Genomic DNA, 20,601 nt, shown 5'->3' on the forward strand with positions numbered 1-20,601 from the left:
GGAAAATTATTTTTTGCAGACGTCCCTCGGATTATTTTCTTCGAAGCAGAAGCACACGCTCAAAGGCACACCACCACGGTAGGATGGAAAGAGAGGAATAAAATGAAAGTCGCGAGAACGGCTCAGAAATATAGAGAACGTTTCTTTTCGTGTGTTACAAGGGCCCTGCAGAGGCTGGAAAAAAGAAGCGAAAAATATATTTTTGCCCTTTTATCGTGGCAGCCGAGCGTAACCCGTTTTCGTTCCAAAATAATTGTAATTCATTTTACTCTCTCTCGCCCGCTGAGAGCTTTCGTTCCCTTTCGTTCTCTCTGTCCCTCTCAAAGGATCCTAAACTCGGGGAAAAAAGACAAAGCACGAAAGAGAAAATATCACGGCACGAGGAAACGGAAAAATCCTAGCGGAGTATGGTGGTTCGGAATGAAATTACAACAGCCAAGACACGAGAGAATCATTCTCTTTCCCTCGTTCTTCTGTTCTCCGAAATCGGTCAGATCAGAGGAAATAAGAAAAATTAGAAGAAAGAATTAGTTGGAAATAAATCTTCAACCTTATGTAATTTCCTTAAAACGACATATATTTATACAAAATAATTTCAGTCGAATTCGGTTGCGATTCGATTTCCTTGTTAATTACAATATTTCGTATCGACAAAGGGTAAGCGACCAAAAATATGCAATCGTAATTCGAATATTTACGTAATCGCATGATTTTTCTACAAGTTTCTCAAGCAAAATTAAATCTACATCAACAACTCGAAAGAATTCCTTCTCGAAATAGGCGACAAATTTTTGGGAAAAGATATATTCGTGAAGATATCCGACAGTTGGAACAAAGTCATTGAAAGAAGCAATGAACGTATAATTTAATAAAATACTAAATTTGTGTTCAAGCAACCTTTACAACCGTGCGATGTAAGATATTAAATATAATCGAATTTGATAGAATTTTCCAAAAAAAAAAAAAAAATGTATCAAAAAAATGTCAATTCTTATAGCCGGCAAAATGCAAAAGACAACCTGTCGATGATTTCACCAACAACCTAATACCTCACAACGCAAAATATTAAATCAAGTTGGATTTGTTAGAATTTCCTCAAAAATGTGCAACAAGAAAACCTCCAAATTGGCTAATTCTTATGGCCAGCAATGTAAAAAAGGAAACCCAGCGACGATTTCCACTGTTAATCAATCTACGGCGCGTGGTATCATTTGCGGCATACTTTGACGCTAGAGATTGACTTTGGGAAGCATGATTTTCCATTGGCGACACCGGGCGTGCTTCGTCCCTTAGTCTGACAAGTTTACCCGGGCGATAAAACGGCCTGGCAGTGGCTACACCGAGCAAATTGCAGGACGGAATGTCGTCCTCCTCTGCCGTGGAAATTCTGTCGTGCAATGGCTCCCGTATCCTCCATCCATCCACGTGGATCCTCGAATAAAGGAGTCGACCAGCTGTAAAACGGCGAACCGTTATTACGAGGGGACTCGCCGCTATACGAGCCGTCATTCTGGCCAGCGTTATGCTCTGTAACTCACTCTCAGCGACCTGCCTTTCCTTCCCTTTTCACCTATTTTTCCTCTCGTCTGTTTCTCCTTTTGCTTTTTCCACCCTTCCCATTTTCTTTTTCGTTCCGTTTCTTCCGATAGCGGAATGAAAGGGGAAAGGCAGAGACGGAGTAATTGCCGCCGAAAGATCAAACGTCGAAGAATCATTACACCTTTCGACGGAATAATGGCTTTCTGTGATCGATCTAGTTGTTGGTTTTCCCTTTTTCTTTTTTTTCTTTCTCTTTTTGCTGGAGAATTTGGTGCGAGATTACGAGCTCCGTGAATGGAGTAGAAGGTAGTCGAATTTTTGTGATTTGTTGGTATTTGTATTGATTACTTAGGATGTATATTTGTGAAGATTCTTTAATCGTTGACGGCTTACACAATTTTTCTTGATCCTTTTAGAATAGATTTCTCTTCTTAACAGTTTGACTGTCACATTGGTCATATAGGACCGGCCACGGTTTGTCCTATGACGCCACGGTGGTCATTGGTGACCGGAGCGCTTGAACTTCTTACAATTGTAAAAATTGAATGAAAATTGTCAGTTAGGGTATTTTGAATATAACCGATAAATATAAGATACTTTAAAATAAAAAGTGCCCCATTGAACGATTAAACATTTTTATTAGAACATCAATAAAAAAAAAAAAAAATGAGAATAAATATTGCATCTAACGGTGCACTGTGTTTGCATCCATATCTTTGAGGGGTAATCTACGAATATTATTATAAACACACCTTAGAAAATAATCGTAAACGCTGCTTTATAGTTATATAATTGAAGTTAGAAGTGTGAACATACCTTACTATTATATATAGAATGAGCAAATACTGTTTACGAATATCTTCTACACGTTTCAACAATATATTCTGGACGTTTTGCTTACGACGAAATAACGAATACGAATGGTTTGTTGAAATAAACGATGCCTTGTTATAATATGTTGCTATCAGCTGTTACCAAGGCGCCACGGTGGTCACCCGTGACCACCAATAAAATAAACGGTCCATTGGGGAAGAATGTTGTCTTACATCATCAATTTATTATTATTTTGCCATTATATGCTTTGAATAATAAAAATACTCTCGTGGCGTCCTGAACGAAACATATGATTTCCGTGTGGCAGTCAAAGTGTTAACACTTCACAAACCGATAGCCGATTAATCGGTTTTTTGTCGCCGACGCTTACCGACCGATAGCCCATTAATCGGCTTTTTGTCGCCGACAATCTTTCTCATTATTTGAGGTGTAATTTGTTATTTAGTACTAAGCTACCTTACTCAGTTGCGTCAATTACGTTACTTTGTAAGCTCCTACAGTTTTACACCAATTTGAAAAGCTTACCTTTCGCGATGAACGAAAAGAATGGTATTGGAGAGTCTAAACCGAAACAGGACCGGCGCCAGGGAGAATCTGTGCCTGAGCTGCCGGTCGGGCGTGCGTATGCTGTTGAACCGCTAGCGGTCGGAAAAGTGTTAACCGTTTGACTCGTAAGGGTCTTTGAAAAAAAGATCGAAAAATCTCAAACATCGTGATAGCGCTCGTCATATTTGTTATTTTTATGACATACATCTATATTACTATATATGCGTACTATTAGTTTATAAATATTTCAAGTTTTATTCAATAAACATTACTAAGAAGATAAGAGTGAAGTACAAAATACAGTCACTTGTCCGTAGCGTTCAAATGTACTGGGTCTTTTCGACACAAAATCTAAACAGCGCGATCGCGCTGCTTGCGACTCAAACGATTAACTTCGAAAAGAGATTATTCCTGTGAATAGTTAGCACCGGAAGGACGCACCTTTTTCGGGATTAATACATTCGAACGTATATATGATCATCACTAGTGCGCATAACGGTACGCTATTGAGGATATTACGCAATTATGCTAGTCGATCTTTTTGTTCGATCTCTTCGGTTGATCCGTATCGACGATCAGAAGACAGTAGAGCGAAAAGCGAACGTAAAAAGTTGCAAGTGTTTATCGAGACCTCGAGACCAAAGTATACGACGTAAAGGTATACGAGAGGTATACAACGCTATTTATGTTCGATGCAGATGAGCGATGCAAAGTTATTAAGAATTTGCATTTTTTAATATGTGATATCTGATACTTGTATTTTAATTAGTGGAATCATGTGTGTTACGTCATTAAGCTTGACGTAGATAACGACGATAAAACATTAGTATCAAGATTTCAGCTTTTAATTAGAAAGTAGAAATTGCACGCTATTGTTGTTATTTCGTATAATCATAAAATTACCTTTTATCTTCCTGTATTTAGTTTTCGAAATTACATACAAATATAATAACTCGGAATTATATTTTTAATTAAATATTGAACGATCGTTACGATTATATAAGCGCGATTGATGATTCTGTAAATGTACATATTCAATAACGAAATTATCCGCCTGTGAGTTCTATATTATTGAAAATACAAAGCTGCCGAAATTACATTTTTTAAAAATTAGAAATATAATATACTACATCATAAATTAATATATTAATTAATTAATTAATTAATATATCCTATAAATCTTTTAATCTTAACACAACTCGTCCACAGAATACGAATAATTCACTAGTACCAAGCTCTGTTTAATATATTGAATATTTAACAGAATTTGAATTTTCCATAAATTAATATCGATGATAAAAGCATGGTATAGAATATGCCAATGGTATCGACTTTTCATATTGCATTGACGATGACCGATTGACACACTATCAAAAATATCATATTTCAACCGTATACTACTTCAACGAAGCTCAAGTCTTTTTACTTCTCTCAAATATCTTAGGTTTCCGTTGCAGTAATTGCGATATATATATAGTTTCCCGCTTCTTTGATTTTACGACTTATATGATACATAAAATTATAAATATTACATTTGTCTATGATCTACTTTACACCATACTTCAAAGGCGCTGCTCTATCAAAAACGAAAACTGTGATTTCTCACGCGATCTTCATATTACAACAAATCCAAAGCATTTTTTCCAATAATTATTAATAATCTTTCCTATTAGAATTCGCTCATGTCTCCTAATTTCCTTTAGAAAATTATTTTTATTAAATAAATAATTATTATTAAATAATAAAAAAAAGAAAAATATCGAGATATAGCCACAACATGCCAAGATCACTGGACCTGACGAACAGACGCTTCGAGATCTCTCTCTTCCAACTTTATGCGCGTGTTATCCGATCAAAATTTTCATTGTAAGTTGCATCGAAACGGGAGGAAAACACGAGGCGCTGTGTTTCGCACGAAAGTGGAACTCCGAAGGCGAAGTTGGGTGCAAGCATCGGCGGAGAAGGTGGAGAACAAAACGTCATGAACACGATCGTTTGGAGCAGGTCTCGTCCCGATGAATCGTGCCGGCGTTGAAAGCCAATGGGGCCCCGAAACGAGTTCCAAGAAGAAAGACAAAGAGCCTCGTAATGACAGGAAAGAGATCCAACGCAGATGGCAGGGGCGACCGGAGGGATGGTGCAAAGACGTTCGCCCTCGGCGAAAGCTAATTTGACTTCGCACTTCCATTCGACGTGTTCCTGGCAAGCTGCACGCCTCGATTACAAAGAAGACAAAGGAGGGAAACGTGTCTCTGTGTGACCGGTGAAAACGATCCTCGAAAAAGTTTGTGGAACTCGAACCGGTGAGACCCAGACCAACAACTACGCACCGCTTAGCTTCTATCTGCGAGATTTTTCCAGGTACTAGAACTCAGCAAAGAAGAACAGCGGAGAAGGTGAATGACGAGACGAAGGATCGTTGTAATCTTAACCCTTAGAGGCACAAATTGGATTTCAGTAATTTGACTAGTCCGAATTGTGTACTGCAGAGAACAAAAGGCCCAACTATCGGAGAATTTAGAGAAAGAATTTCGATAACAGTTTCGAGAAATACTATTTATTTGTCGCGTATGACGTAATATTCTGTTACGACGTTGTATTATATTATTAAATCGTTCGAAAAGTTTCTTTTGTTTCATAAGGTGATAATAGATGAACAAGAATTTGTTTTATATTATTTTATTGAATTAGGTATGATCCATTTCGTCCTATTTCTATTATTATATTCGTGCATAATAGCTAATATAAAAAATAATAAAAGCTAATACAAAACAAAAAACATTGTGCGTCTATTATTTCTTTATAAAAGGAAAGAAACTTTTCGGACAATCTAATACAGCAGATGAATGCATCGTAGTGTATACAAATTATATATGAATATTTATTAATTTTAAAAAAGTTTCATATCAAGAGATTTATATTAATTTCCTACTTTATATTTATTTGAAATTCAGCTTGATCATGTTTGGTGTTTGCTTGTTGCCCTTTGAGATTTAATATTTACAATCCGCGAATATATATTTTTCATTTCCAACTTATTAATATTGTAAGAATTGATTCCAAGTTGCAAAATTATCAAGCTTCAACCACTTGTGGCGTGTACCCTTTGGTCGAAGATTAATGGCTTTTGGCACTCCATTTTCAACCTGAGAGAAAAAAAGAACTCGAGCGGCGCTACTAATTGCCGGGAAATATAGGGACAACCAATGATCTTGAAATATTATTAATTCGTTGTTCGCGCTTCGTCACGGCGGTTAAATAGCGGAGAAGTTAATGAATGGAGTTAAGGATGCCTCATTATCCGGCTCGGTGAAAAGATGAATTATTCATCGTGTCATAGGCACGGCTGAGGAACCGTAAAAAAGGTTGGAAACAACTCTGCCAAGTATCGAAGATTTCCTCTCGCGGTATTTCGTTGACTACGGACGACGACGGCTTCGTAAGCATTAGGTTAATAATTTAAAAAAAACTGATCTAAAAAGTAACTAATAAAAAGCAAAAAAAGTCGCGACGTATATGAAAAAAAAAGAAACACTCACATTGGTTTTAGAGATTCGAACAGTGCACGATCCGACTCGAAACTTTCTCGAATTTGTAATAAACGTTTCACGAGAGAAACAACGCGATATTGTCACCATTGTGAATATTCATCGAGAGGAAACGAACGCGATGAGGGCTCAGTGACTAAGCGGAAGAACTCGTGCTGTTATTATCTCGAGGACAAATAGGTCAGGATGAAACCGCTAATTATCGAGGCACGTTAGACCACGTTGCATTATATTTTTCCAATGATGGAAACATAGAATTTCTAAGGCTTATTGATTCCAAAATAAAAGAAAAAATATACCACGGTGCAATTTCACCCGTAAACGCGATTTTCTTCGATCATAGAGCTTTTAGGAATTAATAAAAAAAAAAAAAAAAACATGCACAACAGTACACATAGAAGCAATGAATCATAATCGTTGCGGCATCTTGATTTTATTAATAAAAATTACTCGCTATAGGAAACATAGAATTTCTAAAGCTTAACATAGTACACATAATAACAGTACACATAGAAGCAATGAATCATAATCGTTGCGGCATCTTGATTTTATTAATAAAAATTACTCGCTATAGGAAACATAGAATTTCTAAAGCTTATTGATTTCAAAATAAAAGAAAAAATATACCACGGTGCAATTTCATCCGTAAACGCGATTTTCTTCGATCATAGAGCTTTTGGGAATTAATAAAAAACATGCACAACAGTACACATAGAAGCAATGAATCGTTGCGGCATCTTGATTTTATTAATAAAAATTACTCGCTATAGGAAACATAGAATTTCTAAAGCTTATTGATTTCAAAATAAAAGAAAAAATATACCACGGTGCAATTTCATCCGTAAACGCGATTTTCTTCGATCATAGAGCTTTTAGGAATTAATAAAAAAAAAAACATGCACAACAGTACACATAGAAGCAATGAATCGTAATCGTTGCGGCATCTTGATTTTATTAATAAAAATTACTCGCTGTAGCATTTATATATGCCAGCATATTCCTTCGTAATTACAACGCGTAATACGCATTATTTCTTGAATAGATTCTGGAACAGACAATTGCCGGCGATTTGTAAAAGACATTTCTGTAATAGACATTCCACGGATTCCTGGCCAAATTCATTCCACCGCGTCACCTGACAAATATTTGTCTAACTACCACACGCTTCAGGGTCCATTCTAGTTGCTTTGTGTCCCAGATAAAACCCAGTCGCGGAACTCCGTTTCTTTCCTCCCGTGTCGAATAGAGACCATTGCGAAACCAGTCTGTGTCGAACGCGAAGGAAAGCGAACGTCGCGTTAAGTCATCCACTGCGGGGGACTTGGACATAACTGAAAGTTTGTCGCGATTTCGCGTTTGTCGTCATCAGCCTACTATTATTAGAGAAGAGTCGCGCGTCAACCTGTCGCGTGAAACATCGAAAAATAGCCGCGTATTGTCCGCTTCACGTTCCCGTCCTTTTGGAATGCCGTCCTCGTCCAATAGGCAAACGTGCGTATCATTGGAAATATGAAGCGATACCCAGTGACACGAACCTATAAATTTATCGCTATTCCTTTGTTACTGGGTTGTAACATACATACGTTTGCATATGAGACTTACAGGAGCCAGGCAGGCAACTTTTTGTTCGACTGAATAAAATTTCATTACACGACTACACAATCAATGTTCGACGAATGTGCCAATATTACATAAATAATAGTAAATTCTACGATTAATTATCTATATAAAAATATCTGAAATTGAAATATCTCCACCTCGGTTTTATTCCAAGAAACGAAGACTCGTAATATCCTAAGACAATCTTCCTGCATAATTCAAACGATAAATTAAAATATAATAAAATTCCTTGAAACGAAGAAATGTTATAACAGCAGAAAAACACGATTATATAAAGAAACAACCGGGGTTTGATATAATTGCATACATACAACAGCGACAATAAATTTATTAAAATTGAAGGCCGTGATGCGATTAATCCCAATTTCTTCTTTTTCTTTTTTTTTTAATTTTCATTATATATATTAACGATCATATTAGATAATTTCGATAGAAGCTAGCGAACAGCCGGCAATTAAAGACTAAAAATAATTAAATCCTAGATAGATGGTTAATTGCCGAAATTCGATGGAGAAATACGGCCGGATAGAAAAAAGAAACGATAGTAATTTATTGCATGGTACAGGTTTGCGAATGGTTGAAATAACGGCGGTCAGTTTATTCGATTTCCTCGCGTCCAGTCGGCTGGTTCAACTAAAATAGTGGAACAATTAACGCAACTATTAAAATCCCTAGCGGCTATTAAGGGCACACTCCATTAAAAATGGATTAACGTTTTGTATTCAAATTACTGTAAATTATGCGGAATAGAGGGCACGGCTTATCGGAAAACCGATTGCAATGAGGAAACGGGCAAATAAATAGCATCGATGTTCACTGTCTTCTTCCACGTTGCTGTTGCTGATCGAGACGATCCTAACGCATTCCGTATTTATCACTTTAAGGCAGATTGTTCCTGCCGATTGCAAAGTAGCCTTGTCGCGTGACTCGAATTAATTCGATTGCTCTTTCTAATTGTGTATAAACGATCTTTTAGCGAGGAAATAGGGACTACCCAAGCTTGTAGAATTTCGAAATAAAACTACGAAATTTTGTGCGTTTGTAGAAAATTTGAAAGTACAAAATTCCACTGAATGCACGTAATATGACAAAAATATATAAATAGCCAAAATACAGAGCTTTCTACAATACTTGATAGGTAAAACTATTTCCAAGCGAGATTGCAATTTGTTAATTATACTCTGAAGGATATAAATTAATATAAAAATCCACAGTCTAATTATAATACTAAACCATAGCTGCGATTCCTCGATTTTATTTTCTCAATCTCGCTTTCGTTTCGATCGAGAAACGACTTTTAATGTTTCAAAAAAATCTTCAGCATAAAATCGAAATTACATATGTCGTTTTACGATTATGTTTCCTCTTATTAAGTTTCCTTTGGATTTTGAGAAATTTGAGGAACCATAGAAATACGTGTGTCGGTCGAAAATGACAAACAGCATTCGCAACAAAAATCAAGTCAACAGTCACGCACACCAGTGCACATGGTTATACACATGCAACGGGCCATGCAAACGCAGCCCGTGGAAGAAATGAACTGGGACCTTGCACGAATGACTAGTCACTGAATCATTCGCGCAATAATCATCCACGCGGCAGTTTACGCGAAATTCATTCGACTGCGTACATCATGTTCGTCTTCGTTCTACATACACCTACCGTTCCTAAGTATCAGCATACTTTAGTCAACATTAATCACAACGATGAAATAACGATGAATCGATCGTGACTTTTCTACCTTTTTGTCAAATCACAAGGCTAAAAACCTAATATTATACGATCTAATATTACAAACAATATTTGATTATTACAGAGAACAAAGCCATGGCGCTTCAATTTATCCGTAACGTTCCAATTAAAAATATATCTAGTGAAGAATAAACAAGTGTCTGGATACTTTCAAACGATAACGTAGTTATACGTGAAAACGTTTAACATGAAAACGTCAAAGAACAAAGAACGGTATTTACGTTTTTAAATTAATCCGTGTCACGGTTTCATCTCTCTTTGTTTGAAGGAAATCGGCGACGATGCTGGAAAGGATAGAAATTCGTTGTAACTTTACGTCGTGACAATGAATCCGATAGCTTTCACGACAAAGTTTCGATTATCGAGGCAAACAGGCTGATATTTCTCCATTTACAAACGCTGCCGGCGCTGGTCGACATCATATCGTTCAACGTTCTGTATTGTTGGCGATCGCTTACTCGTCACTTGCAATTGAAAATTTATATACACCTACACGTACACAGTATCAGCGGACACGGTTACTAGGGACACGCGTTATGCCACGATTGTGCCTGGAAATTGATTAGCCCATTCATACTTTCGGCTCACCCTGCCAACCATTCATAGTTGCTACGTGCCTCTTCGCTTAGTACCAACCGCTACGATGAATTTTCTCTCGACGTGTACCACGTACACTACGAACTATAAGTTTACGGTTGCTAAGTATTGAGTTCGCGTAAAAAGAATATTGTACGAGGTTAATGGCGAATTAATGGGGAAAATTTGAAGCGTAAAAGGAAACTTCTAAAGAAAGAAAAATAACTAACGAAATATATTATGCGTGTGGTTTTATTGAAAAGATTAAGTATATATCGAAAATGTATGATCAACGACGCAAATAATACTGTACTTTGCTCCAGCTGACTCATGCAGTTTATTTTAAGAAACATTTTATCACCTGACGTATTAGCAACGATTCAGTCAACAGTTATTCATGAGTCTCTCAACTACCAATGGCAATGTGTCAAATATAACAAAGCGACAATTCTTTTGTTGCTTAGAGGCACATCGAGAAACATTTTTTCCTTGTAACCAAGAAAAATTTTGCCCGATATAACTACGATACGGTATCGTAAGACAGATAACGACACGACGTACGCCAATGACAAATCATATTTAGATATCTTTGAAAATAGTTTCGGAAATTTGAAATTGAAAATGAAATTTTTCTATCAGTTTCTTTGGATTCAAATTCATCGTTTCGTATTCAGATTCAGACGTTCAAATTCAAATTCGTATTTCCATATTTAGATTCAGATGTTTAAATTCAAATTGAAACTTCCCTAACGAAAATTCAGTTCTCTATAATCAAATTTTAAAGTTTCAAACGTGGCATCAAATTTTTAATATCTGGTTCAAATTTAAGGTCAAATTTTCAAACGCAAACTCGAATCTTCAACTTTACCTACAAATTTAATAATCGAGATTCGAGCTTGCAAATCTAAATTCAAATTTCCAACTAGAATTCCCGTATTTTACATTATTAACCGCTGTTTCGCGTGACCAAAGCTATCTTCTTACACGCACTTCTTAAAGGTTGCGAGTTCTTTAATTCGACGATGTGAAACAGGTCAGCCAATGGTTAACCCGGTGACACCGTTTTTGAATTAGTTTTATATCAATTCGGATATTTATGGGACTATATCACGGCTATTATCTCCAATTAATCTCCTTTCTTTCAGTATCATGAGATCTGTTAGTTTTCAATTTGCACGCGCCTGAAATACACCAGCGTAAGTATGATAGATGCGTGAAGGTAACTACGAATATTTATGCTAATTTCTTAAGCTCCTTGATAGACGGGTTCACGGGGGAACACGGATAAACCGTCTGAAACCGTGACAGAAGAGAAACAGCGAACACATCGATCGTTGTCCACGGATTATCGTCGTAATTCTCGCATACAAACGATTCCGTCTCGTAGTTTCACCCGCAATCACAAACTCGAAAACTGCTCTTTCATAACGCCGAATATTCAACATATATCTGCGCTAATTATGAATTTACTTTTCCAAACGCGAGTATTATTATCATTATGCTGAATTTTTTTTATCGATGATACTAAAAACCTTCCGTATATTTTTTTAACAGAATTTTTGCTTCCAATTAGAAGACACTTTGTAAAGTTAAATTATAATAATTTTCTAGAAGCACCGATCTAATTGAAAAACAAATCCACAAGCGTTTCATTGAAAAATAACGAAATAAGAAAATTTCGGAATAAATGAAAAAAATGTTCATTAATAATACGTACTAGTAATCTTTTACAAATTGGTTAATATGCAAGTGTTAAAAACGTTTCGAGTAATGTAATTGTCAGTCGGTATAATTCATGGATAAGACATAATTAATATTATCATAACAGATAACGAAATTCGTAGAACGTGGCTAGACATACACTTATCATTTTCTCAGAATTATCTCTCACTGAATTCTTGATCGAGTAAAAAATAAATTAAATCGGAAACTTACGTCATACACTTGCTAGAAACTAACAAATGACGAACGAAAAATGTCATCAGATATTTCACCAAAGTTTAAGATACAATAATAAATAATTGTGTATTTTGTGATTACTCAAAGTAAATAATCTCTGCAATCGACGTTTGAAATCAGGAAAAAAAGTGGTACACCTTTAAATCTAAAGATACAATGGAAGTCACTCACACTTGAAGAAATTGACTAGCACGGAATTATGGAAAGTGTCGCGCACGGTGATAATTTTCGATTAGCCGCGCGAAATCAAAGGGCGAAAATTTCAAGGCGTGGTGAACGAACGAGAAACACACTCGTGCACAATGATAAACGCTCAAACATTCCTGCCAAGGCAAACGGAAGCGCCACATCGCGACAAGGATAAACGCGCAATAAGAAGGTCACGTGAGGCCTCGGCCATTCAAAAACCGAACGAATAAAAAATCAACCTTTCAATGACTATCGGCGATATTACTGCGATCCATCGCAGCAACTTTCCAACGTTTCTCCCCTCGCAAGCTATAAAATAACTCACGCGTGCAATCGAAAGTATGTAATTTCGTATAGCACCGTTTTTAAATCGTTGAGGGTAACGTATCGTTGCATGGCTCGTTTACGCCACCCGACGTTATAAAGAACGAGCCTATCAGACGCTCGAATAATCAGCACGAACGAAAACGAGCCACCACAAGAAAGAAGATTTCGACGAGAAATCCTAGCAAATATACAAAGAATAGGAAATTACGTATATTCGCGAAGTATACAAAAAAAGCTCACCCTCCCACTCAGTTTTTATCCCCAACGAAATTGAGGTTATGTTTTACCTGTCACGCGTTCTTGTTCTCCTCGGTGGGTTTCGTCTTACTCCGTGCAACCTCGACGGCCTTTTCGGCGACACACTTAAACATTATCTTTTCCACCACTATCCGGTTTATATCTCTCCGTTAGTCGACGCACTAGCACTAGTTTGACACACTGATTCCTTAAGTCACAAAATCGTATCGAACAGCTCTCCACTCATGTGATCACAGAAGGGCACACGCGCACGCGTCCTCCCTCATGGAGCGACGATCATTCGGCGAACTGACCCAGACTGTGATTCAGCGCGCTGGAGAGAGTCGTTCGGTCGTTCCCCGGCAGCGTAAAAGCGCGAACACGGACGGAGAAGGACGAACGAAGTCGAACCAGCGCGGACGTGCACGAACGCGTCCGATCAAGCATGCGCCGCCGGCCTAATGCTTATCCGACACCACGCTGCTTTCGTGGTTCGAGGGGTGTCGCGTGACCACGAAGTCGCGAAACACTATACTGTCTGGCACGAAGGCTATTGCCGTTATCTTTTTTCTTTCGTTCTTGATCGTGAGATTTACCATAGGCCATAAGCTGTAGAGCACTGAAAAAACGAGAGCGCGAATTGTCGTCTCCCTTCACTCTCGATCTTTTACGGAACTCTGATTCTTTTTTCTATCGTGAATAGCAATGAACCTGATAGAAGCGAAAAATATTTCTGTAGGCCGCCAATACGGCTTAAGTACTGTTGTCTCGGTATTTATATGTATTGTATTCTGTTTACTCGATATACACCGTTGGTATTGATTAATCTATATGAAACTGCTACCAAAATCTTTAGATTTAAGAAAACATTCTTATTTTTTGGGAAATGACGACATATTATCGTACTTTAAATTTTCAGTTCGTCTTGTATTTATACTGTTTCTTATAATGTTTCGACCAAGCAGTATTTGTAACAATATCCTTGAGAAGTTTCACGAAAACAATTCGAATTAAAAAACAAGCCGAGCAAAAGAAACTCATATATAAGCAAAAAACAGCAATGTAAAAATATATTAGCTTACTTTATCATATTTCATCTTACTCGCCCACCAAAGGTATACCTACATATGTCACACAACATATTGTCCTTTTTTCACGTTTGGGCAACAAAAGCTACTTAAAAAAGGTAAAGAAACTAAATATTTCCGTAACAATGCTGTGTAACAGAACGGTAGCTACGTAGCGTAACGAAGTTTCACCGAAAGCGAGAACATGTAACCTTACATACGTGTTCTTCCTAATAGACACACCGATGCCCGTTCTCACGTATTTTTCTGTCCCCGTGTCGAGAGAGAAAGCTCTCGCGACCAGATTCCGATGGAATGCATACCGTAGGCAGTAATCCGCCCGCGCTCACCTCGTTCACGAGTCTCGTTTCAACTCGCGACGAGGAGGATACGCGTAAACGCGCGTGCCAGAGAATCGCGAACCGATACATCCTGATCCAGCAAGCTTGATCGAACGCAACTGGCGTATACTATAAGTACATATGCCGGGTACACCCGGTTTATGCCCGTCGTTGTCGAGTTCGTCGTTCCAGGCCGCAAAAGCTGCTCTCCTTTGTAGATCGAGGTGTTACGCGATACGAATGTGTAACACGATACATCCTTCAACACGAAGAAGCGTATACTGGAGTACACAGGCCCAGCCTGGACATCGAGGAACTTTGTCGAGTCGCTCGCGCGTGAAGCGAAGGAATATCGCTTTTCGTCGAGCTTTCCTTCCTCCGGTTGTCTCTCTTCTCCTCCTTCGTCTTTCGTCGATGTCAAGCTTTTACTGCTAACCTGCCACACTCGATTTGCTTTCGGAAAGATCCCTTCAATATGCAACACCACGACTCGATACTGCCTACTTTACATATCAGTACCATTAATTATAGATTATAGGAATACCGTCGAATTATCTCGGTAATTGACCGAGTAAAATTAATTGCGTTTATTGGCCACACGAACGAACCATTCTCGGAAATTACGAGATGCATACACGGTCGGTTAGTAATTTTGTTTATCTTTCGCTGGTTATTTATGATACAAAAATTTGGAATTACTTTCTCTTAACTTTCTTATGGATTCAAAATTAATAGGTCTCCTAGATATCTTGGACATTGCTATGTTTCCAACTTTTTATTCTTATTATTAAAATATGCCGCAAGTGTCTCTATAGTTTGATTCAAAGTGTCGAATATTCTACCTTGTTAGAAAGTTTTATAAGGATAGATAAAAATGATAACATTTTTTCATTTAAATTATTTAATAGGTAGTAATTCTTTCCTAAATTGCAACTTTGAAATTGATTATTCCCAAATACATATACATATGTATTTTTATGCATGCTAAAACGAACTGGTACTGTTTTAAAATTTCAGAATCAATTGTAGTTCGTTCTAACATTACTCGCTGTATAACTATTATTATATACCGACGGAATTCCAACATCGATCAGAACATCGGTATATGTATCCTGCAAGTTTCCCTTTCGTTTATCGGTCACGCATTTCCTTTTTAATGACACGCAGACTGATAGCGCAGACGCGATCGCGTTGCTGCCATACAGCGACGAACATATTCCAAGAGTACCATTATCGTAATATCCGTTTCGGTCGTCGCATCTGATAAGATAGGATAGGAGTGTATAACGCCGCCTACATCAACCGGATGAATGAAACCTGGACCACTCATCCTATCCCCCACCTCTCTCTCTCTCTCTTTCCACGTTTCTCTCGCATTTGATTTATTTTTGGCACCGTAAAACTTTCATCCGATAATTTATCAAGGAAAACTATGCAAGTTCAAAGTACAATATTCGCATCGTGAAAGCACGCATTACTCAAAACAATTAGGGATTTACAACGAACCGAGACACGAGGCAAACATTAAGAAGTTCTGTAATGGAGTAATATATCACCAACTTTCACATCGATACAGAAATTTCTGGACTATTTTCTAAAATAAGTTGTCGAGCTTCATCGTTTTGACAAAGTATAACGATGGTTAACAGTGTCGATACAGTTAACGATAATCGATAAAACGATAGTGAAGACTAATACCCAATTATCCTCGAATAATATTGTATTGTATTTTAACGAGTTGACGATGACAAATATAATTTATTTCTCGTAAAACCGATGTCAAATCTTAGCACGATATCGCGCATTATTCGCAAGCGAAAGAAGAATCGAATAATCTCGGGAGGAGCGTGATTAGTTTTTTTTGAAGGTCACACGAAGGTCAAATACCGCGGCATAATTTTTACCACACACATCAGTGGATACAGCTTGTTATTTCCCGTAAGAAACTATGGAGCTATTTGTATAGGAGAAGCATTAATTTTACCAATTAAAGCGGCTGGAAACCAAATGACTCGATTAATGAAAACGACGGTAAAAACGCAAAGGGGCATTTCAAGTCGACTAAATAATAGCTTCTCCGTGATAAACAGATTTCACGTTACCTGAGCGAGCTCGCCTGAATTCCAGTAACTTGATGAATCCAAATATGGTTCAACACATTCTTCTCTATACTCTCCTATATAAATTCGTTCGAATAAAGCGGACGCGGAAGAAAATCAAATTGTCAGAAAAATTCATTACACGCAACCATGTATATTTCCCATGATTGAATATCCCAATGTAACTTTCTCGTTCGAATTTCACATTCCACAAAACGTTCGCCTTTGCATCCTTTACCGTGGACAACTTGTCTAATTTACCTATTCCCCTGGTAATGAGACACTGTGCGAAATTCATTTGGAAATTGGAATGGAAGGTCGCGTGTAATTGCATAAGAGAGATGAAAAAGCTGGTCGAAGAATGAATCGGCAAGGCACCACGACCAAACGTGCAAAAATTTCACTCCCCCAGTCAACAGTGGCGCGCCAAAAAGGCTCGTTTAAAGTGTCCAAGGAGCTTTATGCACGTTTCGCGTGAGTTTACCTGTACAACGGATCAAAGAGAGCTGGCTGGAAGAGCGGAGGTTGCCCAGCGAAAGAGAAAGGAGCGTGAAAGAGAGAAAGATAGAGGAGAGAGAGAAAGAGAGAGAGTGAAAGAGAGAGAGAGATGCAAGCGACTACAGGATAGGTAAGAGAGATACGGTCGTTGGCCGGTTCAGGCAAGGCTGCTGGCAAGGAGAACCAGGGCTGTAGTTGCAAATAAAACAGACGGGTGCATTCTCCATCGACACCGGTGTGTAATAACGGAGTAGCTTCGATAAAATATACGCGAGTACTTTCGTTGTTTTCCGAAGTAGCCGGGGGAACCGGTTCCAGAATAAAAAGGCTCGTTTGGTTACCGTTAAAAATCCTCTTACTCGAGAGCACCACAGAGAGCAACAAGAACGTGATAACAATAGGGACACGTTGCATTAGGTTTCGTTTAATTCTGGCATGTATTATTAAATGGTATTAGGACACTTAGTTCGCGAGTCACGCAGGAGATAAACTCAGCAACCTCGTCGTGTTTAATGAACGTGATTGGTGAACTGGTCGTTTGATTGGTGAAAAATTAAATCGTTCATGCATTTCCATGGTAAAAAAAAATTAAAACGAGTAATGGTAGAAGGGGCAGATTGCATTAGGTTTCGCTTAATTCTTATACGTGTATCGTTAATCGTATGTATTAGAACAATTATTACTTTGTGAATCGAAACGAAAAATTGAACAATCACGCACATTGCCATAAAAATGAATAAATCTCGATTCGTGATCTATGATTCGTTTATTGGAATACTTTAACAAATTATATTTTATTTGGTATTTTACGTTGTACATTAACTGCACGTAGAAACAGTTCACTAGGGTAGCGGAATTGCAATCTGATTTCTTCGAAGAATTTTCATTCTACAGAACACGTAGTAGTTACAAACTCTTAGCGTTCATCTCTCAATGACGCGATTATTGGAATAAAATAACGAGAAAATGAAAACAGTGGAAAGCATCTAATTTGTATGAAACGGCGTATTTTGTCCAGACACGGTAAGCGTTCTAATACGTACGCGACGTATAGTTAGGGGCGAGATAAAAAAAGGTTTCGCACGGTGGTAATAACGTTGAATTTATTAAGAGACGGATCATAGAAGCGCGATGATAATACTCGTCGTTTAGCTATCTAAATTATCACCACAGGCAACGAATAAGATGAAACTCATGATCGAGGCAAGTCGACGATATACACAGGTTCGAGAGGTTGGTTCGTAGATGAGGATACGAAATTAGAGCGCGTTCAAGTAAAAATAAGAAAGAAAAAATATAGTGGCGCGTATAACGATGATGCAAACTATTCCACGCTTTCACAACAAGCGCTCCTTAACATTAATCATAGCCGCCGTTCTTAACTAGATCGAATCGATTTATTATCGATGTCTCAAGGTATTCTTCGAGATCTATTCATTGCATGTAAGTTCAATGGTATTCGTAACTTTCCATTCTGCCAAATGATATAAATTTCGCATTTTGCCTCGAACGAAATAAGAACGGAAATTTCCATGGAAAGTCGTGTAATTATTTAACCTGTTAATTGAGTTATAGCTTAACCAGAGAATTTTATAATTGAGAGATTAAAAAGCGATTTAAACAAATAAATTTCAGTTAAATCAGTCTTAACCTTTGCAAATATTCATTAATACGAGAAAATATCCAAACGCTCGTGGAGACGTTTTACGAGTACTATATTGTATATTCTATGTGTTATATGACACACTTTGAAATTTCATTAGCACTTTAATGAGTCTCGACTATCATGATTATATCGGTGAAGTTTGAAGCAAATTTAATAACATACATGGAAGCTGCAAGATATTTAGTGCGAGTATATATTCCACAGAGGGCATAGAGAAGACATTTAAACAGTCAATTATCCGCTATATTAATAAGCCTTCACGTTCAGTTGGATCCTCTTTAAAACATTTATTCCATTCGTGTTTTCTGCCAATTTTGTACTAAATATATATCTGCAATAATATCTATATAAATTTTTAGATTGACTTTAAATTTTATTTCCATCTTCAGTCTTACGTTTTATACGTATAATTAAGGTAGCCGCGTATAATTAAGACAGCGCTAATAACATTTCAAAATGTTTTATGTAACACGGTAAACATATACAAAAATTTATTCTATGATAAATGTTCAAGCGTGTCGAAAGAAAAATAAAACGCTGGCATCGACTAAACGATCAAGGCTTCCAAACTTTCGAAACTTTTAAGATGTATCGAAATTTTAAAGACTCAAGACTGGAGATATTCTTAGGAAAACTTCGGATCGCTTCCAAGTTGACATTGAAACGCACGTCGCTAGCGATAAGTTCAGCCAGCTATCAGGCCAAGAATTCGAGCTTAGCAATTCCGTTTGGGATTTGAGAAGAGGCATCTTCGCTCCGTACACCTCGTGTCAAGGTGCAACGACATTATCCTTTTGTCCTTGAAGTTTCTTTGTACCGATACTCTCTCCAGTACTCTCGGATACTTGCGTATCAAGAATCGATCAGAATATCCCGCGTTTCAGAATTATATAGCGAAACGGTAATAGCGAGTTGTTCTCGGGGCTGTGATATGTTTCGTTATGCGACTATCGGGACAAAATTGTTCCTTACGCTGACAAGTTATTGTTCGCGTAGTTTAGCGTAGCGTCTCTCTTTTACGTAAGATCGAACTTATTATCGGAACTACAGGAGCTACAAAAAGTATTCGCACGCCATTGTGCTTATTTAAATATCTACGTAATACGTTAAAGAGGATATTAGGTTTAAGAATATTAAGTTTCGTATCAACCAATAGTACTTTTATGCGACTACGGAAACTTGTTTCTATGAAAATTCTACAAAGATTGAGTCACTGTATATCGTGCTCTTGCAAGGAATCAACTTACGGAAGTACGTCGTTTTCGGACACTTTCGCGAGAACTGAACATCAATTGCCTATTTATATAGCGAAAAGAAGAAATTAATAAAACGTGGAGTTGATCGGTTCAACTCATATAACAAACTTGATTGTTCTGTCCAAGGTGGAACGTTGGATCGTAAGATATTCGTAGTTCAGGTATGTCCGGAATATCTTGCTATTACACAGGTTCGAAGCGATTTCAAGTGTTAAGATTGTATCGCTAAGCGCGGTGGAAATAAAACGCGTTGCGTACAAAGTGGCACGATGTGAAGAGGAAAAACGAAGAGGGGGTTGAAACGACGTCGATGAGCAAGGAATGAAAGACGAGTGGTGGGAGGAAAATAAATCGATAAACGCCTCCTATGCGCGCCCGCAGCACGGCGGCTCAATTAATGGAATAATAATGTAGACTAGGCGAGCCGGAGAGAAGGAGTTCCGTTACAAGATATCGGCTGGAATTTAGCAAACAACAATTATCTCCGTTCACTCGTCCGTAACTTTCTCGTTGTCGCGGCGTTGTCTCCTACCTCCGGTAACTAATT

The 20,601-nt window shown here is 37.7% G+C and overlaps 1 protein-coding gene across 3 annotated transcripts in view; it reads right to left on the bottom strand.

Moving 5' to 3' along the window:
• Positions 1-20,601, bottom strand: part of LOC126919828 (plexin-A4) — a 422,360-nt gene that overhangs the window by 343,782 nt on the left and 57,977 nt on the right. The window contains exon 1 of one of the 3 annotated variants that reach the window (XM_050729444.1): positions 13,178-13,480. The exons of the other annotated variants lie outside the window; for them this stretch is intronic. The gene's annotated coding sequence lies outside the window, so the exon portion shown is untranslated. Of the gene's footprint in view, positions 1-13,177; positions 13,481-20,601 lie in introns of those variants that run through there. 3 annotated transcript variants of the gene reach the window in all.

Source organism: Bombus affinis, chromosome 8, assembly GCF_024516045.1.
Source record: "Bombus affinis isolate iyBomAffi1 chromosome 8, iyBomAffi1.2, whole genome shotgun sequence".
In the NCBI taxonomy this organism is placed as follows: domain Eukaryota; kingdom Metazoa; phylum Arthropoda; class Insecta; order Hymenoptera; family Apidae; genus Bombus; species Bombus affinis.